At 38.1% G+C, this 20,965-nt stretch overlaps 1 protein-coding gene across 8 annotated transcripts in view; it reads right to left on the reverse strand.

The window, feature by feature from the left end:
- NPAS3 (neuronal PAS domain protein 3) overlaps nucleotides 1–20,965 on the reverse strand; it is a 617,231-nt gene that overhangs the window by 470,650 nt on the left and 125,616 nt on the right. Inside the window, exon 1 of one of the 8 annotated variants that reach the window (XM_065686342.1) lies at nucleotides 17,868–17,929. The exons of the other annotated variants lie outside the window; for them this stretch is intronic. The gene's annotated coding sequence lies outside the window, so the exon portion shown is untranslated. Of the gene's footprint in view, nucleotides 1–17,867; nucleotides 17,930–20,965 lie in introns of those variants that run through there. 8 annotated transcript variants of the gene reach the window in all.

The raw sequence follows: 20,965 nt of genomic DNA on the forward strand, positions 1-20,965 counted from the left end.
AAAAGCATGTACTGTTCTTCTTTGTTGCTGCCTACATGTGTGTAAGTCATTTGCTAACATCTGAACAAAGTATTAGCATCTAAAAATTCTTAACCGCTTTAATTTAAATGGGCACTTGTGCTCTGATAGGCCTCATTCATTTGATTGCTGTCCAAAGGTACTACAATGAATGAAAACCATAAAGTATGTGGTCCAAAAAAAAAAAAAACAAACAACAAAGGTCCAACACATTATATAGGCTAAGTGTCCAGGCTGACATTTCAGGGGTTTGATCAGTTATTTTTTAGCTACATTGTAAATGTATTCCTGAAAATATATCACAAAGCTTAGGAAATCTTGGTGGGGGGCAGGGAGACCATAGGGAAATTTCTCAATTAAGAGTTTTTAGTATGTAAAAATGAAGCACTGTACAAACATCCACTTGGGCAAGGGCAGAAAAGTTAAAGAAATCTACTGGAAAAAGTCATAGTTTCAGAAGGGAAGAGGAAGCCTTGTGAAAGAGCTGCAAAAGGTCAGTTCTCCAACATGTCACATACACAGGACTGACAGCAAGATCAACCCCTTCTTTTACAACCATTCTTCACAATACTGGAATGTTTGTCTTCATTATAGCTGCACTTTAAACAGCCAAATGGGGGGGGGGGGGGGGAGGGGAGGGGTGTTGGAATCAGAACCGCTTTTTATTTTTTTTTTTTTAAGTAGAAAAAAATAAGTTATAATATGATCTGTATTCCCAAATGATCATTTATTGCAAAAAACAACTGTGAACAACTTCATTTTATATTAACTTCTACTATAAATGTATTTTGTATATGCAATACACACAAAGCTTTCTGCAATAATTTAACATTTCAAGTCTGCCTTAAATATCTGTAACTTGAAGTGGATGGGTTTCTATGAACTATACATGTTTTAATTGGCAGAAACTTTGCATTCAGTTGGCTGACAAAAGACTACAAATACCTCCTATGTCATAATATTTATCATCCACAAGGGGAAAAGAAATAAATTAACCTGTTAGATGCCCAGGTGAAATGAAAATACTGAGTTTATAAAACTTTTCACATTAAGCCATATTTTTATGTACTAATGGTGCTTATATACAGTACAATCAGCATTCTATTACATTCTTTGAGGGTAATATTTGCAGTTATTTTGAAGAACCACACACATTTCTATCTAACAATATCAATTTTCCTCTTTTGCTCTCTTATCTAGCAAAATTGTAACAATTGCTATTTATTTTACAAACAATTACTAATTTGTAGAAAAAACATCCGAACCAATCACTACCAGCCAACATGGAATTTGATCCCATATTAGCATATCAAACAAAACAACCATGGAAGTTTCACACAAATACCAGCCAATCAACTTCAACAGAAGCAGATACATCCCTCCCTTTTTCTCCTCCATAATCCTACACTCCTTCCTTTCTTCTCTGACATAACAGAAAAACATGCCTTCTTCCTATCAAAAACCCCCAAAACTATACATATAGAATCATAGAATGGTTTGGGTTGGAAGGGACCTTAAAGATCATCTAGTTCCAACCCTTTGCCAGGGCTAGGGACACCTTGCACTAGACCAGGTTGCTCAAAGCTGCATCCATATAAATATTTATATATTATGTACATCTTTAATATATAGAATTTAACCATTTTTATCCTCCCCATAAGTACTGCCAAAAACCACTTTATTACTGCATATGCCTTCCTGTAGGTCTGATTAGATGAACACATAGCTATGCCTTAGTCTTTCATGGAATAAACCTCCTTATCACTCATGTGGGCACTGCAAAAACTTCTAAACTGCGCTTTGGTGGTAACTGCAGCTGCACAGAATCAGTCGCTGCTCTACAGTGTATCTAAGACTATCAATAGGTTGTTGAAACGAAACCTTGTTGATACAAACCAATACATAACTGGCATGCACTGACCATTATGTTGCCAAGTACACATACCCTGACAAGGCCTAGCACATAGACACTAGCAGGTACTGCTGCTGGAGGTAGCACAGCATGAATCCAGCCAAGACAAGCAGCACCCCCTTGGAGGAGGAAAAAGAACCATCTACCACTTCCCACCTCTCCCACCAAACCCACCCAGTTCTGCTGAACTCACAGTTCGTTTATTATGTGGTGCATCAAACTGTTCAGGAGTTGTTAGTTTGATCTATTTTGTAATACAACATATGCTTATTAGCGAAGATGTGTAGTGTTCTTGCACCTATCCTTTGCAGTCACCTTGATGACACAGGACACCTTTCATTTACTCCCTCAGCCTACCCTACACCTACCACCCCATCTCTCATTCCTCTCAAAGTTTAGAATACACGATTTAAAATTGCCATCTGAGCTTCTCACCCATCTAGACAATCTCCATCTGACTTCCACAATTGCACTCACTGTAACTCTCCTCACCAGAATTTCTAAACTCTCCACAGTCAGCAGTCTCCCTCTTCTCACTCTCTCACTTTTTCCATTACTGCGCCATCCTCTTTCCTACCTCTCTACGAGCTGCTTCTGCATGTCTTGTTATAAGCTGTCACATTCAGCTTACACCTAAATCTTTCCCATTCTTTGTATATGAGATCTCAGAGACCCAAACAGCTAAAAGTGTCATCCAGGCTGCCATCATTTTGTGCCTATATTACTACAGCCCCCTTTTCTGTGTCTCTAAGAAATGTCATCTTACCCTCTTTTCTATCCATTTAGAAGATTTCCACAAAAGACTTAGGTTTTTTTTTTCCTTTGTACAAAATTATTTTAACAATTTGATTTCTAGTGTTTAATTTAAATGTTAAAGCAATGCAATTTTTTTTTTCTGCAAACGACCACTGGTTAGTAAATGAGTCGCTTTATATGAAAGTGGAGTACCTGTAACTTTCAACAAGTAATGAAAAAAATTTGCTCTTAGTTTTCTGACAGGATAAAAAACCGTGGACACAAGACAGAGATATCTAGAACAGCATATGATCTACGTAGTAGGATGTATCAGATCTAATTTCACATCCAAGTATCAATTAATCTTAGTTATATGAACAACACATTCAGCACAGAAGTGACTTTAAAAGCCTCACTCTAGCGCAGCCAACATCTTGATAATTTAAGTATCTCAGTAAAGGGAATATAGCTAAGTTTGGCTCTGAACTTTCCAAATCCAAATGACTGACCAGTTATTGGATACTGGAGGGTACAGCTACCTTGAGGCAGCGTACTTTGCTCTCTTATCCTAAATCTAAAAACCTTTTCCTATTAACTGCTTTGTCTTTTGACAAAAATAATAACTTTTTAAAGGGTAGTTTATTTTTTCTTTTTAACTAAGGAAAGGAAATCTTACGTAGCTCTACTTAAAACAAGAATTACCACCTTATTCTGCATAGCAGCACAGAACATATTACAGCCCCCAAACCACTGAGTTACAACGTATAAAATGTTACTCACTAAAAAAGGAAAAAAACCAGACGTGAATCTTCAGAAGAGGATTTTTAAGCAAAGAGCAAGAGCTTCCTGAACTGAGATAGGCAGCTTATTCCTTAGCTGTTGGGCATAATGGTAAAATCCTCTATCAAGCAAGGTTTGTAGTTTTGTAATTGGAACTTGCACTAAGAGGGCACCGAAGAGCACAGAGGCCGGGAAGTGATATATCTCAAAATTAAATCAGGAGATATATTCACGACCTTGACCACAAAGGGGCTGACGGGTCAACTTCACAATCAATCCTTTGTTTCTGAGTAGCCAATGCAGTGATGCTAGGATTAGGGAGATATGCTGTCTTTTTCTGCAAGATACACTTCTCTGGCAAAAGAGTTCTGCTCAAGCTTGGTAATGAGACCACTTGGCAGGCCAGCGAGCAAAGCATTATAGTTGTCTAGCTTGGAGGAGATAAAACCCTGAGCCAGCTTCTCAAACAGACAAGGATAAATACGGACAAAGTATGCTTTCATTTTTCAAATGACAGTAGGAAGTCTCAATAATCTGCCCAATGTGATGTTTAAAGGACACTTCATATTCCAACAGGAATATGGATGTTGAAGTGGTAATCTTGTACTGTGAATAATATATATATATATAAAAGCTACATCAAAAATTGAGGTGGCGTTAAGCAGCCACAAAATTATACAGCCACAAAATGGATAAACTTCATTTTACTTGAAATTAACTAAAGAAAATCAACATAACTTATATTTTAATGTTTTCCAGGGAATTGGTAAAGACAATAAAAGCACAGTTTGGATCTGCTGCTTTAACTGACAAAATCAATTAGCATGTCCTCAGCAAAGAAATGAAACCCAGTATCAACCCAATGATTAATCTGGCCCAAAGGCAGCATACAAGTGTTAAATGTAACAAGCCAAAAACAGAACTTTCTGAAATATCACACCCGACTATCATAGAATAGTTCTGGTTGGAAGGGACCTTTAAAGGTCTTTTACTTGACCCCCAGCCTACCACCCCATGCCCTCTTCCCCGCAACACACACAGTGAGCAGCCACATCTTTAACCAGATTAGGGTGCTCAGAGCCCATTCAACCTGACCTTGAACGCTTCCAGAGATGGGGTAACTACCACCTCTCTGGGTAACCTGTTCCAGCATTTCACCACCTTCAGCCTAAACAATTTCTTCCTTTCTTGCTTATAGCTAGTCTGAATCTGCTTTCTTTCAGTTTAAAACCATCACCTGTTGTCCTATCACAACAGGCCCTGCTAAAACATTTGTGCCCATCTTTCTTATAAGCCACCTTTAAGTATTGAAATACAATTGGATACTGGATACAGTAAAGTGTCCCTGGAGCCTTCTCTCCTCCAGGCTCAACAACCCCAGCTCTCTTAACCTGTCTTCATAGGAGAGGTGTTCTAGCCCTCTGACCATCTTTTATGTCCTCCTTTGGACTTGCTCCAGCAGATCCACATCTTTCCTGGGCTGAAAGCTGTATGCAGTACTCCAGGTGGGGACTCACCAGAGCAGAGTAGAGGGGATGAATCACCTCCCTTGAACTGCCCTGCCGGACATGATTCTTTTCACACAGACCAGGATACAGTTGGCTTTCTGGACAATGAGTGCACTGTTGTACTGGAAGATGCTAAATTGCCCTGACAAATATAACCCTGCCTGACAAACTCATCAGCTTTGGACCAATCTGAGATGGTGCATGTCAGAAAGCCCCATATGCTTCTTGTATTCTGAATAAAACACACACACACAAAAAAAAAAATCCTGCAGAGAAACATTTTAGCTACATGGAATGTCTTCTTTACTGTTCTAAAAATGAACATTTACCCAACATTGGAAGCCATAATGAAAAAAAAAATTAAATGAGAATTGAAACAAGAGATGACTTTCAACACTCTTCCTCACCCTTGCCCCCAGGATTTTAGTTTGCCTATATGATAATACCTCTTGAAGGCATAAATTCAACTCATTATTTAAGTATTCTATATAACATTAGACATAGGTCTGACTGAAATCACTGAGACTGTGCGTATACGCAGTCTAAAGATTTATCTGGATATTAGTAGTTCAGGGGTTATAGCTAGGCAAGGAAAACACTCACCGATGAGAGCAATGATTACCAGGACATAAAGTGCCAAAGAAAGCTGCTTTAGCCATGCAATTTCCTAATGATAATATAACATAATCCTTAGCTGGGGACTAGATTTGGGTGCTAGGGTTGTGGTTTAACAGATACAAAACAGAAATTGTAAAAACATATTATGGTTTGGTTCTTTGCAACAGAGAATCATAGGATTTGCAAACATTTCCATTACTTTTCCCTCAGAGCAAGAACAGTTCTTCATTGCTTTCACACACTAAAAGAAATTCCATCCATATGAAATGGATTCATCTCTGATTTACATTTTATTCTAGCACACACAAATCGAGATGCTGGAATTTACATTTGCAAACATTTATAGGTTTCTTGTGTTTTGTGTCTCGCTAAAAACTTGCCACACTGTCTTCCTAAGGACTGGTTGCAAGAAGTTTTGTTAGATTGGAGTTAACACAGATTAATTAAGGCTAAACACTTCACAAGAAGCCAAGAAGGAGTAATGAGGAAACAAAAAGGATTTAGTCTAGCTGATTTTTAATTTCTATTTTATATTTTAGTTTCCTGCTTGTAAAACAGTGGAAGAGAAATACAATTGAAGATTTATTTATACATTGTAAAACCAGGACAATTATTACCATCTATTCTGACCTCCAGAATATACAGGTTTTCAGGCTCTGCCAAGCAGTTTGTTTAAAGTATCCATACCTTCCACTTGAGCTAAAAAATTAGGGGTTTAAACTGATAAAATCTTGAAACACCAGTGACACATAGGGGTTTTGTTTTGTAAAAACAGCTTCCACTTAGTTTAATTACATGCATGTCCAAAACTAGCAATTTTCCCCTCCAACCTCTGTGCTGTATACCTGTGTACCACCTGTTACAGAATGTATAGAATGTTCTTAGGTTAACATCTTAGTAAAAGCTAAATGGAGCTTTCCAACACTCCTTCTTGGGCTTGAACTTCTTAAGCACCATACGTAGTATATGCTGAAATATTCTGAACACAGTTTATGTTCAACAGAATTAAAAAAAAAAAAAAAAAAAAATCGCAATCCTCAAGTGTCCTGTGCACATAGCTATGAAGCTTGCCAAAAATTCTTGTGCATTTTTCAATATTTACAAGCCATTCTAGGATTCTATTCTTGATTTCATAACGCAGTTCATCAGAAGTAACCAGATGACAAATCACAGACTCAAGAATTGTCTAGTGAATTGGAACAGTCGATTTTGAATAAGTGAAAAGTTGCAAAAAAGCACACATAAAAGTAATTTTTAAAATACACTTTGGCAACATTCATTTGACAGCAGTAATGGCAGATCTAGTTGTTATCAAAGAAAGCCATTCTCTTCAAAATATACTATTAAAAATTTAAAATAACTAAATGGTACAAAAACTGTTTGGATGGTTGGCTGCAGATGGCAGTGGTTAAGAAGCTGTACTGTATCTCGGAGGCTGATAAGAACAAGAGCACCATGGAGGTCTATCATAGGACCTGCATATTTAAAGTCTCTACCAGTGACCTGGGACAAGTGTAGCACCAGTCTCTCTTCAGCTGCGGATACGACACCAAAGTCAGAGGGGCCAGTTGTGTGCAGGGCTGCCATCAAAAGGAACCCAAATGGGCTGGATAACTGTGATAACAGGAACCTTGTGGAAATGCGCACGGACAAAGCCTTAGGGCCACAGGGTCTTGAGCTGAGCATTAGCTCACGGTGTGTGCTCCTGCACAACAGCATCCTGTGCAATACTGACACGAACACAGAGAATAAATTGAGAGATTATCCACCCGTGCTCCCCCCTGGGAGATGACACCTAGATGTGTCCAGCTTTGGGTTCACCAATTCAGGAAATATACTGGTTAGCTCAAGAAGTTCAGCAAAGGACTATTCAAGATAGGCAGGAGTCAGAACACCTGAGCCATAAGCAGAGGCTACAGGCCTGGAGCTAGTTCAGCCTAGAAAGAGAAGTAGATCTGGGATGGGTACTTCAGAGCAGCCAGCCACTACCTATAGAAAGGGCACAGAGAAAATATAGCCAGGCACTTTGCAGTGATACATGGTAGGTTGTGAGGGACAAGACACGTAAGTGCAAATGAAAGAGTTTCAGACAGGATATGAAAGCAAGCTTTTTCACTGCAAAGACAGTCAAGTAGTACCGAAGGTTATACAAGAGGGGTTTCCAAGACCTGATTGAAAATTCCTGAGCAGCCTGGCAGCTGACCCTACTTGAGCAGAAGGTGGGAGTAGAGACCCCCTAAGACCCCTTCCAGTCCAAGCTGTCCTATGATAACATGAACCAGTATCTGTTTCCAACAAAAATACACTGCACTGAAATTTCCCATTACATTTAAGTACTGACAGGTTAATTTAGATTTAAACTATATAGATGTCTAGATTCCAAACCCACAAGATTCCTGTATAACAAAGATAATGTAATTCTCAGACTGATTCTTGTCTCAACTATTGCACGCACCTTAGAAAAACATTAAAACTGATTTTCTTTTTTGGAACTACTGGAGAAAATCTCTCAACAAGCGAAGCTGTTTCAAACATTGATACAAAAAATGTGAGTCCTTCAAATTCACCTAACAAACTTCCATGCACTGAATCACTACCGTTTGCGCTACTTTGTTAGTAAAATACTATAGACAAATCTTTCAACAAACAGGGATATACTCTTATTACTGTATAACCACCACTCCAGTTTCAAAGTAGACAGAAGTATTTCTGTTCCAAACCACTATTACAAATGTATTAGCTTACTCTTTATAACAGTTCCAACCAAATAAACTCTACAATGACTACGGAAATGCAGACATATACTTATGTTTATATAATGCTATTTCCTTGTCTTATTTTTCTTTCTCAGTTCTTGTGCTGAACAATAAAATTCTGTGAAACTATACAGTAATAAGGGATTTTTTAAAATGCAAATAATCTATTTAAAGAGTTTCTGATATCTACAGGGAATCTTGATTTCATAGTTCTGTGGGTTTTTTTTGTTTTGGGTTTTTATTTTGTTTGTTTGCTTGTTTTTACGCACACTTATCTTTATTTTCTTAGGGCACATCCATCATTTGTTACTTTGGTTTTTACTAAGCCAAGCTTCAGAAGATGCAAAACAAAACCAAAATTCCTCCACAGCCATTGTGAGGTTGATTAACTCTGTATTAAACAAATCCTGAGCTAATTAAACTCAAAGTCAATTCAGCCCATGACAGAAGGTTATTACCTCATAAACAGGATGTACTTTAAAGTTATTAATAATACACTAACATTGCCTTTTCAAAACCTTTGATTAACAAACAAGTGAAAATTAGCATCTGAAATTCTGTTTGTACAGACTGTAGATCAGATTATGTAAATGTCTAAATCTCCGTTTTTCCAAATGAAAAGGAAGCAGCTAGCAACAGCTGTACAAGTGAGGAAACAGTACAGATATGGGGCCCAATCCTGAGCAACTTCAAACTCCACTGAGACCTATGAAGTGGCAACGAGGCAATGTATTGTTCCATATTCTGTCCTGTCGTGTACCATAAACCATGCAACCAACAACAAAATATAAATATAAAGGATTTAACCCCTAGCAAGGAATATCAGAATGACATTTTAAGTGCTAATTTTAAAGCTACACAAATTCCTTCACAGTTAATTTAGATATACTTCCTTCATATCAAAATGTAAGATGCAGTGGATGAATTAAGCAGAACAAAAGCAAGCCTTGCCCTTTCTCCGGCAAGCTTAAGTTGTGCACAGAAATAAAAAATAAACCCAACACATTCTCTTCTAAAAATGGCTGATAACACTGATATTTTCAGAATAAATTATAAATAACTCCTGAACAAAATGATTCAGTTTCTCTAAACATTAGCAATACAAGTCCACAGCCTCAAGACATTTTACACACAACTAAGGGAAGGAACCAGACAGATAAAAATCACACAAGATAGTTTTTTGTTCTCTGTTTCTTATGTATCATTGTTATTTAGCATATCTGATAGCAGGAAGACAAAATGCTACAAATAAAAGTGTTCCATATTTCTAAACATTAAAGAGCTATGTATATTACTTATATAATTACACAGTATATATTTATAAAATGTACATGCTAAACTCTTATTAATTAGTATCATATGGAACTAAGAACAGCTGCATGTATGTCAGTCACATGTGTAAACACAGACTTCTCCCAGGGATTTCACCTCGAGGAATGGTGCACCGTAGCCTCTTTGGTATCCCAGCATGTTGCTGGCTGTCTTATATACCCCTTAAAGTGCTCAGACTTCAAATAATGTACAAACTTCATGTCTTTCCTTGATTCAACACCTCGGAGCCAAAGAGGCCTCTAGGTCAAACTCCTTGAGTTTTCCAGAATGCAAAAGTAATCGGGAGAGAGGAAGAAGAGAGGAAAAAGAAATGGAAATGGAAAGAAAAATACTAAAAATAACAAATAAAAACGTAAAAATTAACAGAACTGCCAACTAGATATAAGAAAATTTATGAAAAATGGCCATTATTTAAAAGAAATGAAAACACCAATCATTAGAAGAATTCTTTCAGGAAAAACACAGTATTGGATAGAAGATGGCCAGGTTGGACAGAGCCTTGGGTGACATGGTTTAGCGGGAGGTGTCCCTGACCACAGCAGGGGGGTTGGAATCTTAAGGTCCTTTCCAACCCTAACTGTTCTGTGATTCTATGATTCTAAGATCATATGACATACTAGGCCAAGGAAAATATAAAATTATACTAGTAACTCACAAGCTTGAGCTCCAAAACATAGTTATATATACGTTCTAGTACACATATTCAGCACTTCTACCTTACTAAAAGGTAAAATTTGATTACACACAACTTAGATGTTTCAAAAATTTCAGGCTCTGAATGTGAAAAAGCAATGGGTGACATTACAGTGTACTTTTTTTTTTATGTATATAAATACATATATATGAAGTATTCTTGAGGTTTTTCAAAGACAGCTAAAAGTGGTAAGAATACCTATAAAAGCACTCGTCTTCCTTCCTATCACCAAAGTGGTGATAAGTAAAGCTTAAAAGTAATTGTTGTCAGCCTCTCTGGGCAAAAAATTTGGTAGAATAAATAGCCTTTGGAAGTGGGCAGTACACTACTTTGCTTTCTGAAAGGACGGATTTCATATTCTGGAGAACAAGAAGGGAAGTAATTTATTCACCGAAGTGAAAACACCAGACACAAGGAGAAGAAACATGGTTGTTGATGGGGAGCAGCTGCACTGAAATGGCAACCCCAAACATCATTGATATAGTGCCAGCAACAACCAGCAGCTTCTGCTCCCATAAGGACCCGCCTTAAATTTTTCATAGCCATACAGACCTTTGATAAGGCATCAAGGGGTCTTCCCATCTTTTTTTTACTGGAGAACAGGTTACCAGTAGGGCTAAAAGTTCTCAAGAGCTTCAAGAGAAAAGCTGTCATTCCTTCCCCATCCTCACTGCCCCAGAGACACAAGATTTGATGTTTTAGTAAAACATGCAATTAATTTTGACACACTGATATAATAGGGAGAGAAACAGGGGGCGAGAGGAGGAGGGAAGAAGGGCTGTAAAGAAATAGAGTGCATAGCTTTTGAGCGACAAGATGGGCATGAGTATTTTGGTGGTGTTTCCTCCTATCCTCATGTATTTCGTTTCCTACTTCCCAGGCATGCTGCTGACTTGCGGGTTTCTCCCTGTATTTTTCTTATTTTAAGCACCATGATTATCAAACCACACTTTCCTAATAACAAAAAAACATTCAAAATGTGGTGTCTTCTGCCAGCTACTAGCACTAAAAAAGCCATAACCTCGACACTTGTAAGGTGGGCTGATGCCAACGTTATGAAGTTCAACCACGATAAGTGCAAGGTCCTACACCTGGGTGGGAGCAATCCCAGGCACAGCTACAGACTGGACAAAGAAGAGATTCAGAGCGGCCCTGCAGAGAAGGACTTGGGGGTGTTGCTCAATGAGAAAATGAACATGAGCCAGCAGTGTGCGCTCGCAGCCCAGAAAGCCAACCGTATCCCGGGCTGCACCAAAATGAGCATGACCAGCAGGTCGAAGGAGGTGATCCTGCCCCTCTACTCTGCTCTTGTGAGACCTCACCTGGAGTATTGTGTGCAGTTCTGGTGTCCTCAACATAAAAAGGACATGGAACTGTTGGAACAACTCCAGAGGAGGGCCACGAGGATGATCAGGGGACTGGAGCACCTCCCGTATGAAGACGGGCTGAGGAAGTTGGGGCTGTTCAGCCTGGAGAAGAGAAGGCTGTGTGGAGACCTCATAGCAGCCTTACAGTACCTGAAGGGGGACTATAGGGATGCTGGGGATGGACTCTTTGTCAGGGACTGTAGTGACAGGACAAGGGGTAATGGGTTAAAACTTAAACAGGGGAAGTTTAAATTGGTTATAAGGAGGAAATTCTTTCCTGTTAGGGTGGTGAGACACTGGAATGGGTTGCCCAGGGAGGTTGTGAGTGCTCCATCCCTGGCAGTGTTCAAGGCCAGGTTGGATGAAGCCTTGTGTGGGATGGTTTAGTGTGAGGTGTCCCTGTCCATGGCAGGGGGGGTGGAACTAGATGATCCTGAGGTCCTTTCCAACCCTAACTATTCTATGACATCTAAACCAATACAGGAACCTGCAATGAAGACAGCAACATATGCATTCAAGTATAACAGTCAACACCACAGATTCTTGCTGACATCAGGAAAGGCATAAGTAGTACAAGTGTTCTGGTGTGATTTCCTGCAGTTTAGTTACAGTATGGGTTACAGGGTCCAGGATCCAAACCTACTATGTCCTCATATTTTTTCCTCCTATCTCCTTTTGGGGTTTATGTGTAGAAGCAATTAGTATTTCCAGCCAACGTTACCCCCGGGAGTTGTCATTGAGTACCTTGGGCTTGCTAGAGCAGAAGGTGTGAAAAGATTCCATTGCCCTGGGGTAACTAATCCTAATTTTGCTAATTTTATATTCTCTCTGACTAATCTAACATAGCATATCTGCAGTTCAGTCAACTACAAATACCCAAAGAGAAAAAAAAAATACGGTGTAGCACAAAGAGCAAACATCCTTCAAAGCCACTCAATTTTAGGTATGAAGCTACATTCTACTGAGAAAAAGGGTTAAAAGATGAGTGAGGCAAAGCATGAATGTCTTAATATACTTGGTGCTTTTTTATCTTTTGTTTCTCCAGCTCCTCTATAAGCAACACACACCACTAGAAAATGGTGAAAATTTGAGAAATTATTATTTTATGACACGTTTTAAGTTATAAGAGAAACTAGTAACCACGAAAGTCAGAAATAACACTCATTAACTGTGTTTAGTCACTGTGAATGCTCAATTTCTGGCAAAGATGTTTGCACCTACTGAATTCTGCTTCTTTTTCATGCACAGATGGAACAAAAACGGAAAAAGTTAAAAGGTAACTTTTGCAGGGGTATACTGTAAATTACTAAAATATTTTAAAATGCATGAGTTAATTTCGCAAACTTACTACATCAAGTATGCATAGCAATTGTCTTTCATAATTTTTCTTTATTGCACATAAATTACCTCTATTGAGATAACTGAGCCTATACTAACAAAAAACACAGAATCATAAAATGGTAAGAGTTGGAAGCAACCTCAAAGCTCATCGAGTTCAAACCCCACTGCCACAAGAAGGGATATCTTCCTCTAGACCAGGATCTCTACTTGCATGATGTATGTTCTAAACCTCTGATATGCGGGTTTCCATCATTGAATGTATCTTTTAAAAAAAATAAATGTCCTACATGAACAGGTTACACAATGCAAAACTATAGCTCTTCTTTCTGAAAAATACACAGTACTGAAACATTTTTCTTCTGTTTCTGTCTCATTTACAGTACAGAATCTGAGCTGCTGCCTTAATTTTTCCATAGGAAATCAGTGGTAAAACATAAATTCCTATGTTAATGCTCAATGTCCAGATGGAGATCAGTTACGAGTGGTGCTCCTCTATGATCCATACTGGGACCAATATTGTTTTATATCTTCATCAGTGAGAGACAGTGGGATTGAGTGCACCTTCAGCAAGTTTCCAGTCAACACCAAGTTGACCGACGTAGTTGACATACCTGAGATACAGGATGCCATCCAGAGGGACATGGACAAGTTCAAGAAGTGGGCCCATGTAAACTCCATGAGGTTCAACAAGGCCAAGTGCAAGGCCCTGCATCTGGTCAGGCAACTCGCAGTATCAAAACAGGCTGGAGGATGAAGGGATTGAGCAGCCCTGTGGAGGACTTGGGGGTACTGGTAGATGAAAAGCTGGACATGTGCCAGCAATGTGCACTTGCAGCCCTGAAAGCCAGCTGCATCCTGGGCTGCATGAAAAGAAGTGTGACCAGCAGAACAAGTAAGGCAATTCTCCCCCTCTACTCTGCGCTGGTAAGTCCCCACCTGGAGTACTGTGTCCAGCTCTGGAGTCCTCAGCACAGGAAAGGCATGGAACTGCTGGAGCAAGTCCAAAGGAGGACACAGATGATCAGAAAGCTTCTAGCTAGAACACCTCTCCTGTGAGCACAGGCTGAGGGAGTTGGGGTTGTTAAGCCTGGAGAAGAGAAGGTTCCAAGGACACCTTACTGTATCCTTTCAATACCTAAAGGGGTTTATAAGATGAGGACAAACTTTTTAGCAGGGCCTGTTGCTTTAGGACAAGAGGTGATGGTTTTAAACTAAAAGAGGGAAGATTCAGACTATAAGCAAGAAAGAAGAAATTTTTTAGGATGAGGGTGGTGAAACACTGGAACAGGTTGCACAGAATGGTGGTAGATGCCCCATCCCTGGAAACATTCAAGGTCAGGTCGGATGGGGCTATGAGCACCCTGATGTAGTTGAAGATGGGGCTGCTCACTAGGGTAGGATTTGGGGAAGGGGTTGATGGTGGTGGTCTACAGCACCTTTAAAAGTAAAATATTCTATGGTTAAAAAACCCTAGATAAAAAGCACTAAGTTGTATAATAGTAACACAGTTTTTGCCAGACATCTAAGTATTTCTGGACTGAGAGCAGCAGTGACACCTAATTCCTGGATGTTGAGTTAAACGTGCGAATTCTATTGAAGAAACTTCCAGAATTATCAGAAAAAAAAAATAAAAATCCATATTATGAATGAAAAGATTTACCTTTTTAGTGTACAGAACACTATAGACATGCCTCTTCCTTGATACAGGAATTTTATAGGAACACTGCTAATACTCTACTTCTCAGAGATGTACTATTGGGAATTCACTATGTTCCCACTGAGTCATGTAAAGGATGAAAGTTCCCCTCTTCTGTGTTCAGATCACATTCAGGAGAATCTACAGGTGTGCAATAACAAACAGTATAGTTTAACCCTGTAAAAGCTCACCCATCATGAAATTTAAGACAGAAAAGACTTGTTAGGTTATCTAATTTTGACCTCTAACATCACCAACCACTGACTTTCAGCTGATAGCTTCTGAACTTCTCTATTGAAACTAGTGATTCTGATGGATAACATATATACTATAGAAAGTTAGCCAATCTAAATTCGAATACACTTAGAGATGGCATGCCCACCATTTTCTCAGAGTAATTCCCCAGAAAAGTACCATGTTTCTTTACTAAAGATGTCAGGTTTTATGTCCCAGCCAGGAAGCTCCTGTCACTGTTGTCTAAAGCAACTGCAGCACTCCAGGTTTTTGCCCCATGAAGGTAGTTATGGAGTAAGAGTCAAGACATCTTTCAACCATATTTGAATAAGATACATAAGACAAGTGTTTTCTGAATTCAGAAAATTCCAACAACCCCCATTATCTGAAAAAGAGGAAAGGCTCTATTTAAGAATCCCTAATGCCATGAAGAGACAGGACCGATCAATGCACTCACTTCCTGTGCGTGAATCTTTTAAATTTAGATGCTCATGGTCTTTCATTCTCCAATCTACAATAAACATTGCTCCTGAGTAACCTCCAGGATTATTCTTGTGTGAACAGTTCTGAGAAGAACCTCAGATATGAGCAAGATAGACAACTTCTGTCAGTATCAAAGCAAGAGCAATACCCATGCTCCATATGATCTCACACGTCACAGCAGAAAGTAGGATTTCTATCTGCTACAGCAGATGTGGCTGTATATGACTGCATATCAGAGTAGCACATTCTTGAATACGAAAATTGTCTTAAACCCACTATGTCCACCGAAACATTCACAGCATGATACCAAAGCTTCAGATCCGACCCTCTAAGACTGTTGATCTAGTCCTCCATACCAGATTTTTAATAACCAATAGTACTGGAGCGAAATAAATACTGAGCAGGTCTCAAATCCTGATCAGGAAAATTTCCTGACCAGGCTTTGTCCACATAGCATCCATCAGCCAGAAAATAAACTCCTTTTCTCACAGGCAATGAGCAAAACTGTCAGCAAATATACACTCCAACCCCTCAGCCCTCCCCATCTACTTGTAAATGACTACTGGTGAAAAGGGAATTAAGTGCTCTGTTGAGTTACATACATTTACCATCCAGCCTAGTTTAATACACAGCTAAGTTTCAACAGCAATTTGTCCAGGCAGAGATAGCATTTTTGTTCTCTAGAATCAAGATTAGCAGCAAACAAGTTGCAGAGGACCCAAACCACCACCTGAACAGCAAAACTCAAGATCTCCATACTGGAGCTGCTTAAAGCATTTAATTGATTCTATTAATCTTGCTGGAATTTATTTTCTGAATATTCAGTTTATACTGAAAGAGGAAATACCTGGAAACGATGTGCTTATACCAGGAATCTTGTTACTAACTTAACACAGGAACATAGTTTGATATAAAACCAATATGATTTGTGCCAAAAAAAAAAAAAAAACAGAAAAATTAAATCTAACACTACAATTTTGTCTTGAAGCTGTAATTCTGTATTTCGATCACATCTGTACTTATGTAAAGAAGTACTGTAGAATAAACAGTCCACAGTTGTTTTTTTGTTTTGTTTTGTTTGGGAAGAGTAAGTATTTCATTTATATACAGGGAAAACTTTCAAATCAATAGCAAAGTAATGCTGATTTCTCAGCCCTATAACTATTTATTTGTAATTCTTTTGGTTAATATGCTCTGCAACCTAGAGATTACAGAGAATGGGTCAGGATACAAACAGGGTTGGATAATCACTCCTAAAAAAGCACAGATTCTATGTTTCATTCATAAACCCATGCTGTTTTGCACAAAGGAAACTTTAGTAATTTATTTGTTGTTGCACAAATATGGATTAAAACAAATTTGCTTCTAATAATCAGACCACAGCCAATGAACTTGAAACTCTTCCCATGTCTCCAGCAAGCAAAGCAGAACTACAAATAAACAAAAAAATATCTAAAATAAGATCTATGTTAATGTTTTATTGCATACAGCAAATAAGGAAAACCAATAGCCTGAAAGTAAGCAGAGAGCTGAGTATGCACTTAGTATTCATCTGAAGTTCTCCCCTGCAAGTTACCAAATTTCACTTGCTGTAATACACTCTTCAGATAAAATACTGGATGTCGTTTTCTAAATAAATAAATAACTGTTAGGAAGGTGCACATTGTACAGGAGGTGCACACTTTAGACCAACTTATGAATCTTTGGGGGGAAACACTATCCTAGTGTAATCAAAATGGTATTTTGATAACATAACAAAATCAATAATAGAAGACATTCTTTCTGTTCAAAGGTGTTGTGTTTTGAAAATATTGCCATGTAGCATTTACAGTAACAGCTGTACAGTTAAACTTTAGGCACAAACTGAACTGCAGAGGATCTGCTGCATAAATAAAATTCCCAAGGCAACTAAATGTGCTACTAGATAACAGAGAAAAAAGGATTTACGTGTTTGCTGAGCTGTCTTGCCCTAGAGGAATTCTCCAGACAAATGCAGGCCACTTGCCACACATTGTATTAAGCTCAGCCTTCTGGACTTATTTTCAAATCTACAGCAAAAAAAAAAAAGTCCACGAAGTTTCATTTGAAAGTTTCCCTGTCATGTTCCTTGCCTCTCCAAAATATATAGCTCACTCCTCAGTATTCAATCCTGTATCGCAACAGAGATGTTCAATGACAAATAGGTGTATTTCTGCTTGTAACCTGTTAATCTTAAACCTCTGCGCAAAGCGGGAAAGCAACCCGAATCCTCAAATTCATGTGAAGTTTTGCGTATTCCCAGTTGTAGCGAGGCACAGTATTAAAGTACATGTACTTTTCAAACTCTATTAAAATAGCATTCCTTCTGCAATATTAGAAGGAAAAATATGGGGTTTAGTTCATTCCTGTAGTACCTTTCTATAGCACAAGTAGATTTTTGGTCCAAAAGACTCGCCTTGATATCCAGGAAAACTAAATCTAAAGGGAGAAAAATAAATAAATAAATAAATAAATCACTGGATTACAATGGTAATAGAAAAGCATTGTTTGGGAATGCTTTAAGATTTAATATGATGGACTAGAAGACTGAAGACCACTAAAATAGCTAGCAGCAAAAAAAAAATATAATACCTAGCCAGCAATAAGCAAACTTACTCAAAGTAATGCCACCAAATTATCAAAGGACCGGATTAAGTATGAAAATGCAGTTTGTTTATGGTATTTCTCTTGCAATTTTTGCCTCTAAAGATTAAGAAAATTTAAGAAATTGTATTTTACAATCAAGTCTATCCTTGGGCATGAGCCCCAGGAATGAAACTTCTTTGCTCTGCTCTCCTCTCCAGGAAAGCCCTGGGACATTTTAAAGCAGCAGCAGAGCTGGCCTTATAACTATAGCATGTGAACACACACCATACATGCTTTTCAGGCAGCTTGTGAAGCTAATAAAATCACTAAGGTCCATGTTTAGCATCAGGCAGCTACAGATTCATGAAATTAGGCACCTACACTTTTGGAACATTTTAGTGTTATCTCTCTAAAGTCTCCATGCATGAAATGTATGGACAAGGCTTCCTGCTGTCTAACTATTGGGGCTCATCTGCTTCAGAGTTTTTCATTTGCATCCCTAACTCTAGCCTAACCCCTCTACTTCAGCTCCATGTGAACCATGAGCTTGACCACTGATGTGACAGAAGTCCACAGAACCTAAATGAAGCCTTGTGTTAACACAAAGATGTTTTGCTAAGTATTAAGATAGCATACATTCCCATTGCCTTTTTACAATCTTTATTGTTGCTTGAGCAGGTAATCGGTAAATCTAATATTTTAACAAGGAGAAAAAAAGATATACATTTTTTGTGAACTTATGCTGCAGTGGTCACCACAAGTTAATCTCTCCTCAGGATACATACAAAATATTTGTGTGTAAAATGCAGAAATGCTTATGCAAGGACAAAGAGCATACAGAAGTTTTATAAATGTACATTTATAGAACACTTGCACATTGCTGCAACATAACATCTGCATTATATGAAACCCTTAAAACAGTATACAACAGAAATTAGTTGAGGGTCAATATGACATTATCAGATAAGATTTTGTGTTTTTATTACTAACAGTAGCTTATATTTCCCAATTATTTCTTTTTTTTTTTTTCCTTTTTAGAAGAAGGGGGTAAAAATAGAAGAGTAACATTAAATTTTGCTCTGACTTGAGTTTTGTTAGATGTGATCACATAAAATACTCCCCCAATAGATATGACAAATGCACTTTACATTTCAATGTGTCAAACCATTTCAATACTCGGGAACTATGTTGAAGTTGGCAGGCAAGCAGTCTATATTAAATTTTTCTCTGGAATCAACTTCAATACTGTACTGAATTATTGGAATTTTAGTGAACCTAAAAAAGGCTGTCAGAAATAATATTCAACACAGTTTTCAAATCTAATGCTCTATTACACATACTTCACATAAAATAATATCGTTTCAATATAAGCAAACAGTCAAGAACAACATTTGATTTGTACTTGTAATTTTAGATACGTTTTTATATTGATTTGTCACAGCATTTTTTAAATATATCTTCTCTTAAAAAAAAAGAAAAAAAGAGGCTACATTTGGTGATCCAATGGGTTTGTTGCAGATTTGATAAAATTTGAAACTGGATTTAAATAAAGAAAGTACTGTCACAGGACTGAAAACATGTTAACAGCTATTTCAAAGCTCTGATTTTTCAAGACTCCTATGCACTTGTGTACCACAGAATTCTCTTAAGAATTTTCTAGTTCCAAAAAACCAGTTGCATTTGCAAACTACTTAATTCCTTTTTCCCCTGTTTAATTCAATGCTCTTTCTGCATTATGAAATTCAACATTATTTTTCTTTTTTTTCCTTTCTTCTTCCAAAGTAATCAGCTTTTTACTACCCCTTTTAAGAGATCTTTGGCTCTAATGTTTTACTATTCTTACTAATAATGTAAAAAATTCGAGCGTTAAGCTTCCCATTTACCTGCTCACTAATAATTCCAGTTACATCTTTCTGTTAATTCCATTAATTCCCCACTGCTACGAAAGGCTGGAAGTAAAGCAATGGCACTAACTATAGCAATATCTTTGCTCTTATATCCACTGATGTGATAGAAGAACAGAAGTCGAAGATCTTGGTGTGCTTCATTTAAATAAGGGAATTCAATATACATCACATCTCAGGAAGAAGGAACAGTTAAATCTGGTAAGCAACACAGAAAGGCCATCAGCAGCTTTACTGTATGATGGACCCAGAGCCAACTCAAGAGCTGTCAGCACAACTGCCTGTGAAGCTCACAAGGGAAGCAATAGCCAATTATGCCCCATGACCTACTACTGGAAAACACAGTGAGAAAGATAACAGAACAAGGGCTTGAAAAGACTCAAACTTTTCAGAGAAACTGTAGTTTATCATGCATACATCACACTTGAAGCTTTTAAGAACCAGGTGGCATTCAGTGACCATGTGCTCTCTGCCTGACCCCTAGGACTCCCATTAACAAATCCCAGGAAGTGGGCCACACCTTCAACACTCCCTACCTAGATAAAAAAAACACATAGACCATTCACTCAAAAGCTAAACTTCAGTTTAGAGCAGAGGATCAACACTTGGTTCTCTAGTTTGGTATTCACTGTGACTAGTTACTTAGCTTTCCTACTGGTGTGAATGATCAGCATCAAAGCCAAACTAGACTCAATCAGAAAGGAATCAAGCCTACTTGAAAACTTTCTTTCCAACCAGCCACATCTGATGGGTTGGTCTAATTAGCCACAAGAGCTAACTGGGAGAAATATTTATTTTGCTCATAGCAGCAAAGAGAACAGAATAGAAAGAGCTTGTCTTGATCCATATTAGCTGATTTATCTCCTTCCTCTGGCCAGCACCGAGTTTCCCTGACTACACTGTTTTAAACTTCATCAGTTTAAAACCTAGCTGAAGTACAGGCTCACTGAACTACATGAAGTCATGCACATAGCACCATAGCC

The sequence above is a fragment of the Lathamus discolor genome, chromosome 6 (genome assembly GCF_037157495.1).
Source record: "Lathamus discolor isolate bLatDis1 chromosome 6, bLatDis1.hap1, whole genome shotgun sequence".
NCBI classification, from domain to species: domain Eukaryota; kingdom Metazoa; phylum Chordata; class Aves; order Psittaciformes; family Psittacidae; genus Lathamus; species Lathamus discolor.